This window comes from Glycine soja, chromosome 14 (assembly GCF_004193775.1).
Source record: "Glycine soja cultivar W05 chromosome 14, ASM419377v2, whole genome shotgun sequence".
In the NCBI taxonomy this organism is placed as follows: Eukaryota; Viridiplantae; Streptophyta; class Magnoliopsida; order Fabales; family Fabaceae; genus Glycine; species Glycine soja.
The window spans coordinates 26731583-26741797 of NC_041015.1; the positions used below are offsets into that span (position 1 = coordinate 26731583).

Consider the following 10215-nt stretch of genomic DNA (forward strand, 5'->3'; position numbering starts at 1 on the left):
AGTTACACCTAGTTAATTATTTTTCATTCATGATATATCTTAAAACTTTTAATTTTTAAAGTATTGAAATAAATATTATAATTTAGAAATAGAAAAGAACATTTATAACATTTGAGAAGTGTAGAAATAAAGTAATTGATTAATATGTATAATAATTAACATTTTGGAGATTTTATTCTATTATTATATTTATAATTAATAATGAAATACACGTATTTAAATTTAAATAATGATTAATAAGAGGTGAAAGTAAATATGAGTCATATAGTAAAATTCGTGGATTCTTTTTAGAAAAAAACAATTTAGTTCTAATATTATCTATAGATTACTAAATTAATATTTTTCTTTCAAAATTATTTTTAATAAAAAATATATTAATAATTTTAAATATTTATGGGGCTTAAAACAAGGATTTGAATTAAATTATCCTTACACCTTCCGTGACAAACACATTAGTTTTTATGAATTTTCCATAACATGTGAAGATATATTTGTAACTTTTTCTATAACTAATCCGTGCTTTACATACGTACTTTTCGATAAATAATAATATTAAACACTATAAAAAAAATTTAAATTAAATAATAAAATATTATTTTATAATAAAAATATAAGTTTAAAGATTTTTGTTTTATTAATTATTACAAATATCGCACTATGTTTTATTAAAAATTGAACATCGTCTAAATAAATTTAAAAAGTTCTTTTTTTGTATAATTAATAATAAAATAAGAAAAAATAATTTTATGTATAAAATATATCCTACATGTCATGAAATGAGAAATACTGTGAAAATAAGTACATAACCATTTTACTTTCAAGAAACTTATGAGGTAATACAGAAATGATTATAATATTTACAACTTATTTCAGTTTATCTTATACTTTAAGTATATGTGTAAGTCTCTAAGAGAACTTAAGCTATTTTTAGTTTATTTTAATACATATTCTACATAAACCAATTAAATCAATACTTTTTTTCGTTTATAAAAAAAACTTATATATAAGTATTTATACAATAATAACTAATTCGATCAATAATGTTTAATTTAGGTTTTGTATACATAATCTTTTCAGTAAGTACTTGCAACTAGATGAATAAACTAAGAAGATAAAATGGATTAAATATCTCATAAATTATATTCAATTAATAAATTTCAAATTTTGTATAAGCTATTTCATCTAAATTTAATTTATGTACTTCAAATTTGAAGTACCATTTACTAGTATATAAGGCATTTTAATTATATATATGTGTACTTCAAATTTTACATATCAACTTATGGATCTAGAACATATAACCAAAAACTTGAAAAGTCAATATGTTTGAGGTACATAAAAATGCCTTATACTGTAATTGTTAAATTAAAATTGTGTACGAATGCAGAAGCAGAGAATAATTGTGAGTTGTAGTGAAATTATGCTGCTTCCAAATTGTATTCTATTTAGACACGCAAATATTCAACAAAGGAATCAAACAAATTAATGTCATGCTACTCCACAAGACCATATAGCTTTACTTTCATTGTTTAGTGGAAACTTTACAATGTTGACAATTAGTTCGATGAGAAGTGAGAATGACCAAAAGCTAGCTGAACTTTAAACAGTGGTCCCTGATGCTTGTTTAAGTTATTGTGTCTAAATCATAGTTCTTGGTCTTTATAAGGGAGGCCATTTCATGCATTATGTAGCATAGCCTCCTAGTCTTAGTATCAAATAGTTAATAAATGATACTGGAGAAAATGTGTGGTGCCAATATGTTGAATCAGGCAAAGCCTTATTTGTTAATTGTGGGGTTGCAATTTGGGATGGCTGGAACATTCATCATCATCAAGGCCACTCTGGATCATGGAATGAGTCGTTTTGTGTTAACTGTCTATCGCAATGCCATTGCTGCGATTATGCTTGCTCCTTGGTGCAAGTCATTTTAACTGTAATACCTTTAAATATTTCTAATGCTTATATATGCTCTTTACAAATTAACAAGTGTTGTTTTCAGCACATATACATTTTATATCTTCCATATATAATTGTCAACTACTATGCTTTTAAAACTTTGTTTAATTAGTCAATTATTTTATAATTTTTTGCAGGAACGTTAGGCCGAAAATGACAATGTCTGTCTTCATGCAAATACTAGCCCTTGGATTTCTTGAGTAATCTCTCTTAATCTGAAACCTATCTATTCAGTACTCCCATGATGTGTGTGACATGGCCGAGTGTTTTTAACACATGACTCCTAAAGCTTAATTTATATATCAGTTCATACCAAAATAATCTATCCGTACTATATGTAGCAGAATATGCAAGTCACAGAACTTGTACGTCCATCAATCCTGAAGAATAAAATAGTAATTTAGTCTCTAAATTTTTATCTAACTGTTATTTTAGTCCTAAAATTTCAAATAAGTTATGAAAGTTTTTGATTTTTTATTTAAAATCCTAAAATAAATCTTTTTTTTTCTCATTCTCATCCCTAATATTATTATTATCCAAGAACTCATACTAGGGACCAAAATTAGAAAAAAAATTATTTATAGGAATTTAAATGGGATTCTAATCAATTTTAGAGACTTGTTTAAGTTTTTTCAATTTCAGAGGTAATGACAACGAGACAGAGATGAAGACTAAATTGACCATTTATAAAAAAAAAAAACACACAAAAAAAATCATCTCTCGCACTTATGTAACATACTTTTCATTTAAACAAATATATAGGTTGAATGGTAACTTATGAACTGCTAAATATGTGTGATTATAAAATTTAAAATGAAAATAAAATCAATATTATGTAAGAATCGATTGTAAAATATTTTTTTCATAAACAAAGTCTTAGATCCAGGTCTTGTAAGAAAAAGTAAGATTTTAAAATTATTGTCCCGTTTAATGAATCTACCGAATTCGACAGAATCAGATTAATCCAAACTTAATTTAGTTTATACATAATAAGGGTCTTATGAGACTAAAATTTTTTAGAAAATGAAGATAAATTATAGATTTTTAACTTACCACATTCTCAGTTCGCTAAACTATTTTTTCCACACCATTAAACACCCCAATTTTTAAGCTAAAGTGAAGAGTACTATTAAATTCCATTAATTTATAGGTAAAATAAATGGAAAAAATTAAAATCTGAGAAGAGTGAAATTTTATTGTTCAAATCAACAAATTAAGACTATCGAATTTTAAGTTCTCAAGTCAATCTTACACCAATTTTTGTGTTCATTGACGGTGTTCTATGATACTTTATAGGCCAGTTATTGACCAAAGCTTCACTTGCTTGGGGATGCAATACACTTCGGCTTCATTTGCATCAGCTATCATGAACGCCGTACCTTCTGTAACCTTTGTGCTAGCAGTAATTCTCAGGTGACATTCAATTTTCTTTTTAAAGCAGAATATATGATACTTTAATTACTAACTAAATCCCAAGAGACAATAGCAAGTAATATTCCCAACATCACATGCATGGCTTTTCATTTTGTAAAAAGGTTGGGGGTACCTTGTACCCTTCTAAAATGTTTTCATTTTGGCATGTATGCATGCTTTTTCTTTTACGTCTAAACATCACATCCTTTATCTTTCAGCTCTATTTTTATTATTTTTTAATTATCTTGACACTTTTTCTCAGGCAAGCGCTACAAAAAGAAACTAAAATTAGTAAGGAAATAATTTATATGTAATTTAAAAATCACAAAATCTAATTTTTTTGTGATCCTGCTACTAATGATGAAAAATCAATGTCACCAAATTTTATCACTAATACATTAGTTAATTTTTTTTGTTTTGGAGTCATATTCATTTCATGCATAGTTTATGGCACGTGTTCATAATATGTACAAGACCTAACGCTTCAATCTTAGCCAAAGGAGTATTGGTAACAAACTCTAATGCAAAATTATGTTTATTACTTTGTGGTGTGTCAGGTTAGAGCGTCTAAAGTTGAAGGAGTTACACAGTCAAGCTAAGCTGATTGGAACCTTGGTAAGCTTTGGTGGGGCTTTGTTGATGACACTTTACAAAGGTCCCCAAATCAACCTATTTGATCATCCAAACACTACCCACCAGAAAATAGATGAAAGCAATTCCTATCAGGGTCAGAAACACTGGGTCACAGGGACCCTATTTTTATGCCTTGGTTGTTTGGCTTGGTCCTCCTTTTACATCTTGCAGGTAATTAATATATTCATCACATTAATTAGGCATGTGAATGAATATTTGTTTTGCTCTAATGTACAAAAAAAAATGTAATTATGCAGTCCATAACAGTGAAAAGGTACCCAGCGGAACTATCACTGTCATCGTTGATATGCTTCGCGGGTGCTTTGCAAAGTGCCGTGGTTGCTCTGATTGCAGATCATAGCCCTCGGACATGGGCGATCGATTTCGACTACACGCTCTATGGCCCTCTTTATGCTGTGAGATTTCTTTAATCACTGGAAATTAAACACAAGTATCAGAAAGTATATATACAAGACTCACATATATTGTTGAACCAACACTGAATTAGACCCCTTTATTATGAATAAAATGGGAATCTAATTCCTTATAATTAATTGGAATCTAATCCTTAAATATTATGTCTCACTAGATATAACTAAAATAAGGGATTTTCTAGTAAAATAAAGTTAAAAAATATTCTCATTCTAAATGAATAGTACTTAACAAAATTATACCAATTATTATGAGTCTGTTTAACCTTATTTTTATCATATATATATATATATGATAATGTCATATTGCGAAAATAACAAGTTCAGGTAATAATAGCGCGTTTTATTAATTAAATTTGATAGCATCAAACATCAGTTTACCTCAAAAGCAAAACATTGGAATATTAAAAGTTATTTTCACGAACAATAATTACTATTCGAAATTGCAGGGAATAATGAGTTCAGGAATAGCCTATTATGTACAAGGGCTAATAATGAAAACTAGAGGCCCAGTGTTTATAACATCTTTTAATCCACTATTAATGATCATTGTTGCTACCTTGGGCTCCTTCGTTCTAGGAGAACAGCTCTACTTAAGAAGGTAACTCGTTATTCTGTAATCCTGTTTATTTGCTCATTCTTTCTGTTTAATCAATATTGTATTTTGGTTGCTGCAACAAAAATTATGTGGCAATACTTCAACATTTATTTTCATCATAACAAATAAATTAAATAAAACACCAACATTTCTTACGTATCATATATGTAATTTTAACAGCCTCACATTTATTTTTCGGTATTATCTTTTTTTGGTCAATATGCATATCTCCTTTATGCATTTCAACTCCAGAAGCTTAATTTAATAATGCCTTTTAAGCCTAGGAATCTGTCAAAAAATTTTATTATAAATTTTTACATATAAAATAAATTAATTAGTTCAAATACAAACACTAAATCATATGCTATGATATTGAATTATGCTTCTATATTTTTTATACTAATTAATACTATCAAAACTATCAGCACACATGCACTCAGTGTTCTATATTGTAATATTATTTCTTGTTAATTTTCTAAATGATTTATGTCTATCATTTATATCAGTATCATTGGTGCCATCATTATCGTAGCGGGTCTTTATTCAGTGGTGTGGGGTAAAGCAAAAGACTATCCAATCTTCACACCACCGTCAGCAGCAACAAAACAGCTCCCAATTAGTTCGTCACTTCATGAATAGTCGAGATTATTATCAAAGAAAATAAAACTACATAGCTCAATTGAGGCAAAGAAAATAAAATTACATAAAGCTAGCTCAACTTATATTTGCCTGATGAGATATATAGCTGTTGAAGTGTAATTCAGTTAGTCATTATTAATTATTATTGGGGTTGGTTTCACTGAGCACCCTATAATTAGAGTAGTTAATTGTTGTAATCAAGGTGGTGTAGTGTTAGTGATTCATATATGAATACTACTATATGACAAATTGAAATAAAGTTTTCTCTTATTCCTCTATTCTTTCTTTGAGATCTTTGCAAGTATCAAATTATGAGTGTTCTACCACCTAGAGTGTATAAATGACTTATACCTATGGACAAAAATTGTCATTATAAATAAAAAATTCGTAGATAAATATATGATAGACTTTGTCCTACGCACGTTTCTTCCGTCAACTTTGAGGGCTAATTGTCTGTCACTATAGGTTTTACCTACTATGTATAGTGTGCAAGTAAAAGTCATTAACTTCTACTTACATCTCCTAACTGTAGGTAAAAGTCTTTAATATATACCTATCATCTTCAACTGTAGGTAAATATGTTTAACATGAACACCTCTAATAAGAAGACAATTCTAGGGTGCCAATTTGAGAGCCTAACTAGAAAGGCTATGACCTGTTTGGTAACTAGGGATGCACCTTGGCATTGCAATCTGCCCTCCTTAACCTTGCCTTGCTATAACATGAGTGTCCAAGTACTATTTTTCCTTAAATTATTACTAGCTGGAAGCTTACCAATCATCTTATACGGACACACTTTGCATAGAATCAATATTAGAGAATCACAAGCCAGAAGCATATCTTTTATTACATTAGAAAGCGCAAGTGTACAAGAGAAACAGAGAAAATCCTAGCTAATGAACACCATAATAAACTCTACTACTAGTCGCACTCTTCTCATAGTTATCATTAAAGGTATTTACGTGGCCCCGCATGCAAGCCTTACCGTCACAAGCACATAAACACATTACTTCATTAATGCATCACACAATACTCTATTTGAAAATGGATCTTTTACTCTGTGCCTGCAAGAACTGCTGACCCTTCCACCTGATAGTTCATCGCATCAAATAGACAAAATATATCATAAGATATAAGTCTCAAAGTTCATAAATGGAGAGAGCCACACAGACAAAATAAGCAAACTAACCATGAATGCAAAAACAAATATTGAAATAAATAATACCACTATTATGTGTAGTGGAGCTTTCCAATTTTTGCACCTAACACTCGATTTTCTTGTTAACCAAGGCCAAAAAGACCACCTAAACGAGACTTGTCAACCACTTGAGAGCCTCACCGAACTTGCTTAGATTATAATTTTGCTCTTAGGAACTTACAATGTTATTACCTCGGTGAAATTTAGTTGCAACTAGCAATCCTAGTTACATAATGGATATTCAACTCTAACTTCTTAAGCTCTAAGATTACCTTCAAAAGTGATATGAAGATTTAAGTTTAAATTAGTCTAACCCATTCATTTTGGACACTACACCTTCCGTTTAGTGAAATTTCACTGTATGCGTGGGCTTTTTATGAACTCCTATTCTATTGTCTCTGACCTCACATTTTCCCTTGGTACCTGATGCAGTCTCAACTGACATTAACGTTATATTACTATTGGGACTGATCACTGATTCTCTGTTCTAAACAAATGAAAATAATATTATGCAAATAGAACTGAGAGCAGCACCGGTAATTATATTTAAACTCATGTCATCTCGTTACCTTGAAGAATGCACCCCAGATTTCCTTTTCCTCAGTATGTACTACAATAATCTTATTCTTTGGATTCTCATAACATCTCAATCCTCCAACTGCTGTAGAGTAGAAACATCCTGTATAATTTACAGAATAACAATGTCAATAGTGAGGGAATACTTACAATTCTGGGGAACAAAAAAGAAACAGAACATAGACAACATCAATGTAAAAATCCTCATATTATGAATTATCATCATCTTGAAGGGGAGGGAGGAAATGATCCAATTTGGGATCACTTGGAACAAATAGTTTCAAAAATTTTGAGGATTGTGATATGCTGGAACAAAAGGAAACTCACCTTGAGGGAAAGAAGCAAGTGACTTTCCACAAGAACCTTTAAGCAATATAATTTACTTGTGATATGCTGGAACAAACAGAACATTGAATACAAACTAACAATAGCGGGGGAAGATATAATTTACTTTACTTGTTTGGTGAACAATATATAAAATTTGGTCAAGTGAGATAACAATATAAGTACTAAGTACCAACTAATACAATATCTATGCCTTTTTATATAGCTTTGCATTAAAAAAAAGTAATAGAAAATAATATGTATATATATTGTGAGTATATTTTATTATTATTATTAAATCATAAATTATGATGAATATTAATTTTTTAATTTTAATATCAAATATTTTTAATAGGAAATAATAAAGATTTTAAAAGCTATATAAAAAGGGATTTTTAGTTAATTGACAACTTAAAAAGAAGTGTAGGTTAAATTTATATATGCATTGCTTTTATCCTCCTCCATGATGTAAATCAAGTTCAATGAAACAAAGCAGCTATTTGTAATACTATTAATTAATAAATAATATTAAAATAAAAAATAAATATTTTTATTAAAAAGTTGCTTTGGGGTAGATTTAGAGGGGTAATGTAGGCTTTCCAACTTTATAATATCACACATGTACATCTATTAAAGCTGGAATGCATGGGCCAGCCCAACTGTTTCAATGTTGGAATGCAAAGATGATGAAGCTTCACTCTAGCATTTTACTTGGGATCAACATGTTATATTTTGATGCATAAATTCATCCTTATAAAAGTATTCATCACTCTCGAACAAGAGAATATTAGGAACTACTCACTCTTTTTCATGATAAGATACATAACTTCTCCTTTTTCATGATAAAAACGTATTCATCACTCTTGAACAAGAGAATATTAGGAACTACTCACTCTTTTTCATCCATTTTGTTGAATGTTCATCTTCCTTATGAACATCGCGGCTGAGCAACCGCCGTGTGCGCTAAGCCACTGTACACGTCATTAATGACAAAATTGTGGCTAAGCGAGTGCTATCTCGCTAAGCCCAAGTACCTTAGACAGATAATTTTTGTTGACTGCCTCGCGCTAAGCCGCGCTTGTCCCAGCTAATCGCTATTCGTTGCAGTAGTGGTTTGGCTAAGCGAGCCTAGTCGCTAAGCCCATATAACTTAGTCAAATTTTGGAAGTGTTGCTCGCGCTAAGCACCGCCTCCCGTGGGCCAAGCGCTATTTGTTGCGGCATGCATAAGGCTAAGCGAGTGCTTATCTTGCTAAGCCAATTATGCAGAAATTTTTTTCTGTTATCACTGGTTAAGCGCGGCCTGTTGCGCTAAGCCGGTGTGTTGTTTTTCCTAAGGCGCACTAAGTAAGCTGCATCTCGCAAGAGCACGTTGCCAATTTTAGTTTTTAATTTCGGTTTTAATTTAGATAAACTTCTGGTCTAATAAACTGATGGTTCTTTTTTTTTATTATTGTAAATGGCATCTAGGAAGAGGAAGAGCACTGCTTCTAGACCCACAGCTCAGTATGATACCAGGCGATTCCAATCTTTGGAAGCTTGGAATAGATACATTGACAACATTCTCGGCTGGAATATCCTTCCAGAGAGAAATGTGAAGCTTTATCATACTGAGTTCGACGAGTTCAAGGTGGAGTTGGAGAGACGTAATCTACACAAACGCCTTGCCAACCTCCAAGATGGAAGCATAGATGTAGCTGTGGTGAAGGAGTTTTGTGCTAATCTATACAGCCCAGAGGACCAAGCTTCTAAACAAGCTAGAGTAAGAGGACATCTGATTAAGATCGATGCAGACAGACTGAATGAATTTCTTCAGACTCCAGTGGTGTTAGAGGAGGGGGAATCTTTACCCACCTACTCTAGATTTTGCAGGTTGAGGACTAACCACCAGGAGATTAAAGTTAGGCTTTGTATTCCCCGCAAGGGGTTTGTTTTGAATGCTAAGGGCTAGCCATGGAAACTTCTCAGAAAAGATCTGATGACACTGGCCTAAACATGGAGTGTCTTCTCTTACTCCAACCTAGCTCCCACATCCCACACCTCAGATTTGAATATGGATAGAGCTAGGTTGGTCTATGGCTTAGTGACTAACATGGACATGAACATCGGAGCCCTTATCTTAGGTCAGATTTCTTCTATTGCTCAGAGTAACTCCTCTAGGCTTGGATTTCTAGCCCTGATCATTGCCCTATGCAGAGCTAGAGGAGTTACCTCTAACAGTTTGACTTATGAGAGCCTGAACCTGGCCATTAACTTGGCCTACATTAAGAAAAACTGTTGGAATATGGATGATCTAACAGTTAACTTTAGAGGGGCAAGGAAAAGGGCTTGACCAGCTGATGTTCCTTCTTCTTCTACTCCACCAGCTCCTTCCACTTCTACTACTCCTACACCAGCTCCTCTAAATAAATTGAAAAGAAATAAATTGGGTGAGTCTAGGATCTATGC

The 10215-nt window shown here is 31.5% G+C and overlaps 1 pseudogene; it reads left to right on the forward strand.

The window, feature by feature from the left end:
- The first annotated feature begins 1727 nt into the window (after positions 1-1727).
- On the forward strand, positions 1728-5821 carry LOC114383957 (annotated as a pseudogene).
- Positions 5822-10215: the final 4394 nt, after the last annotated feature.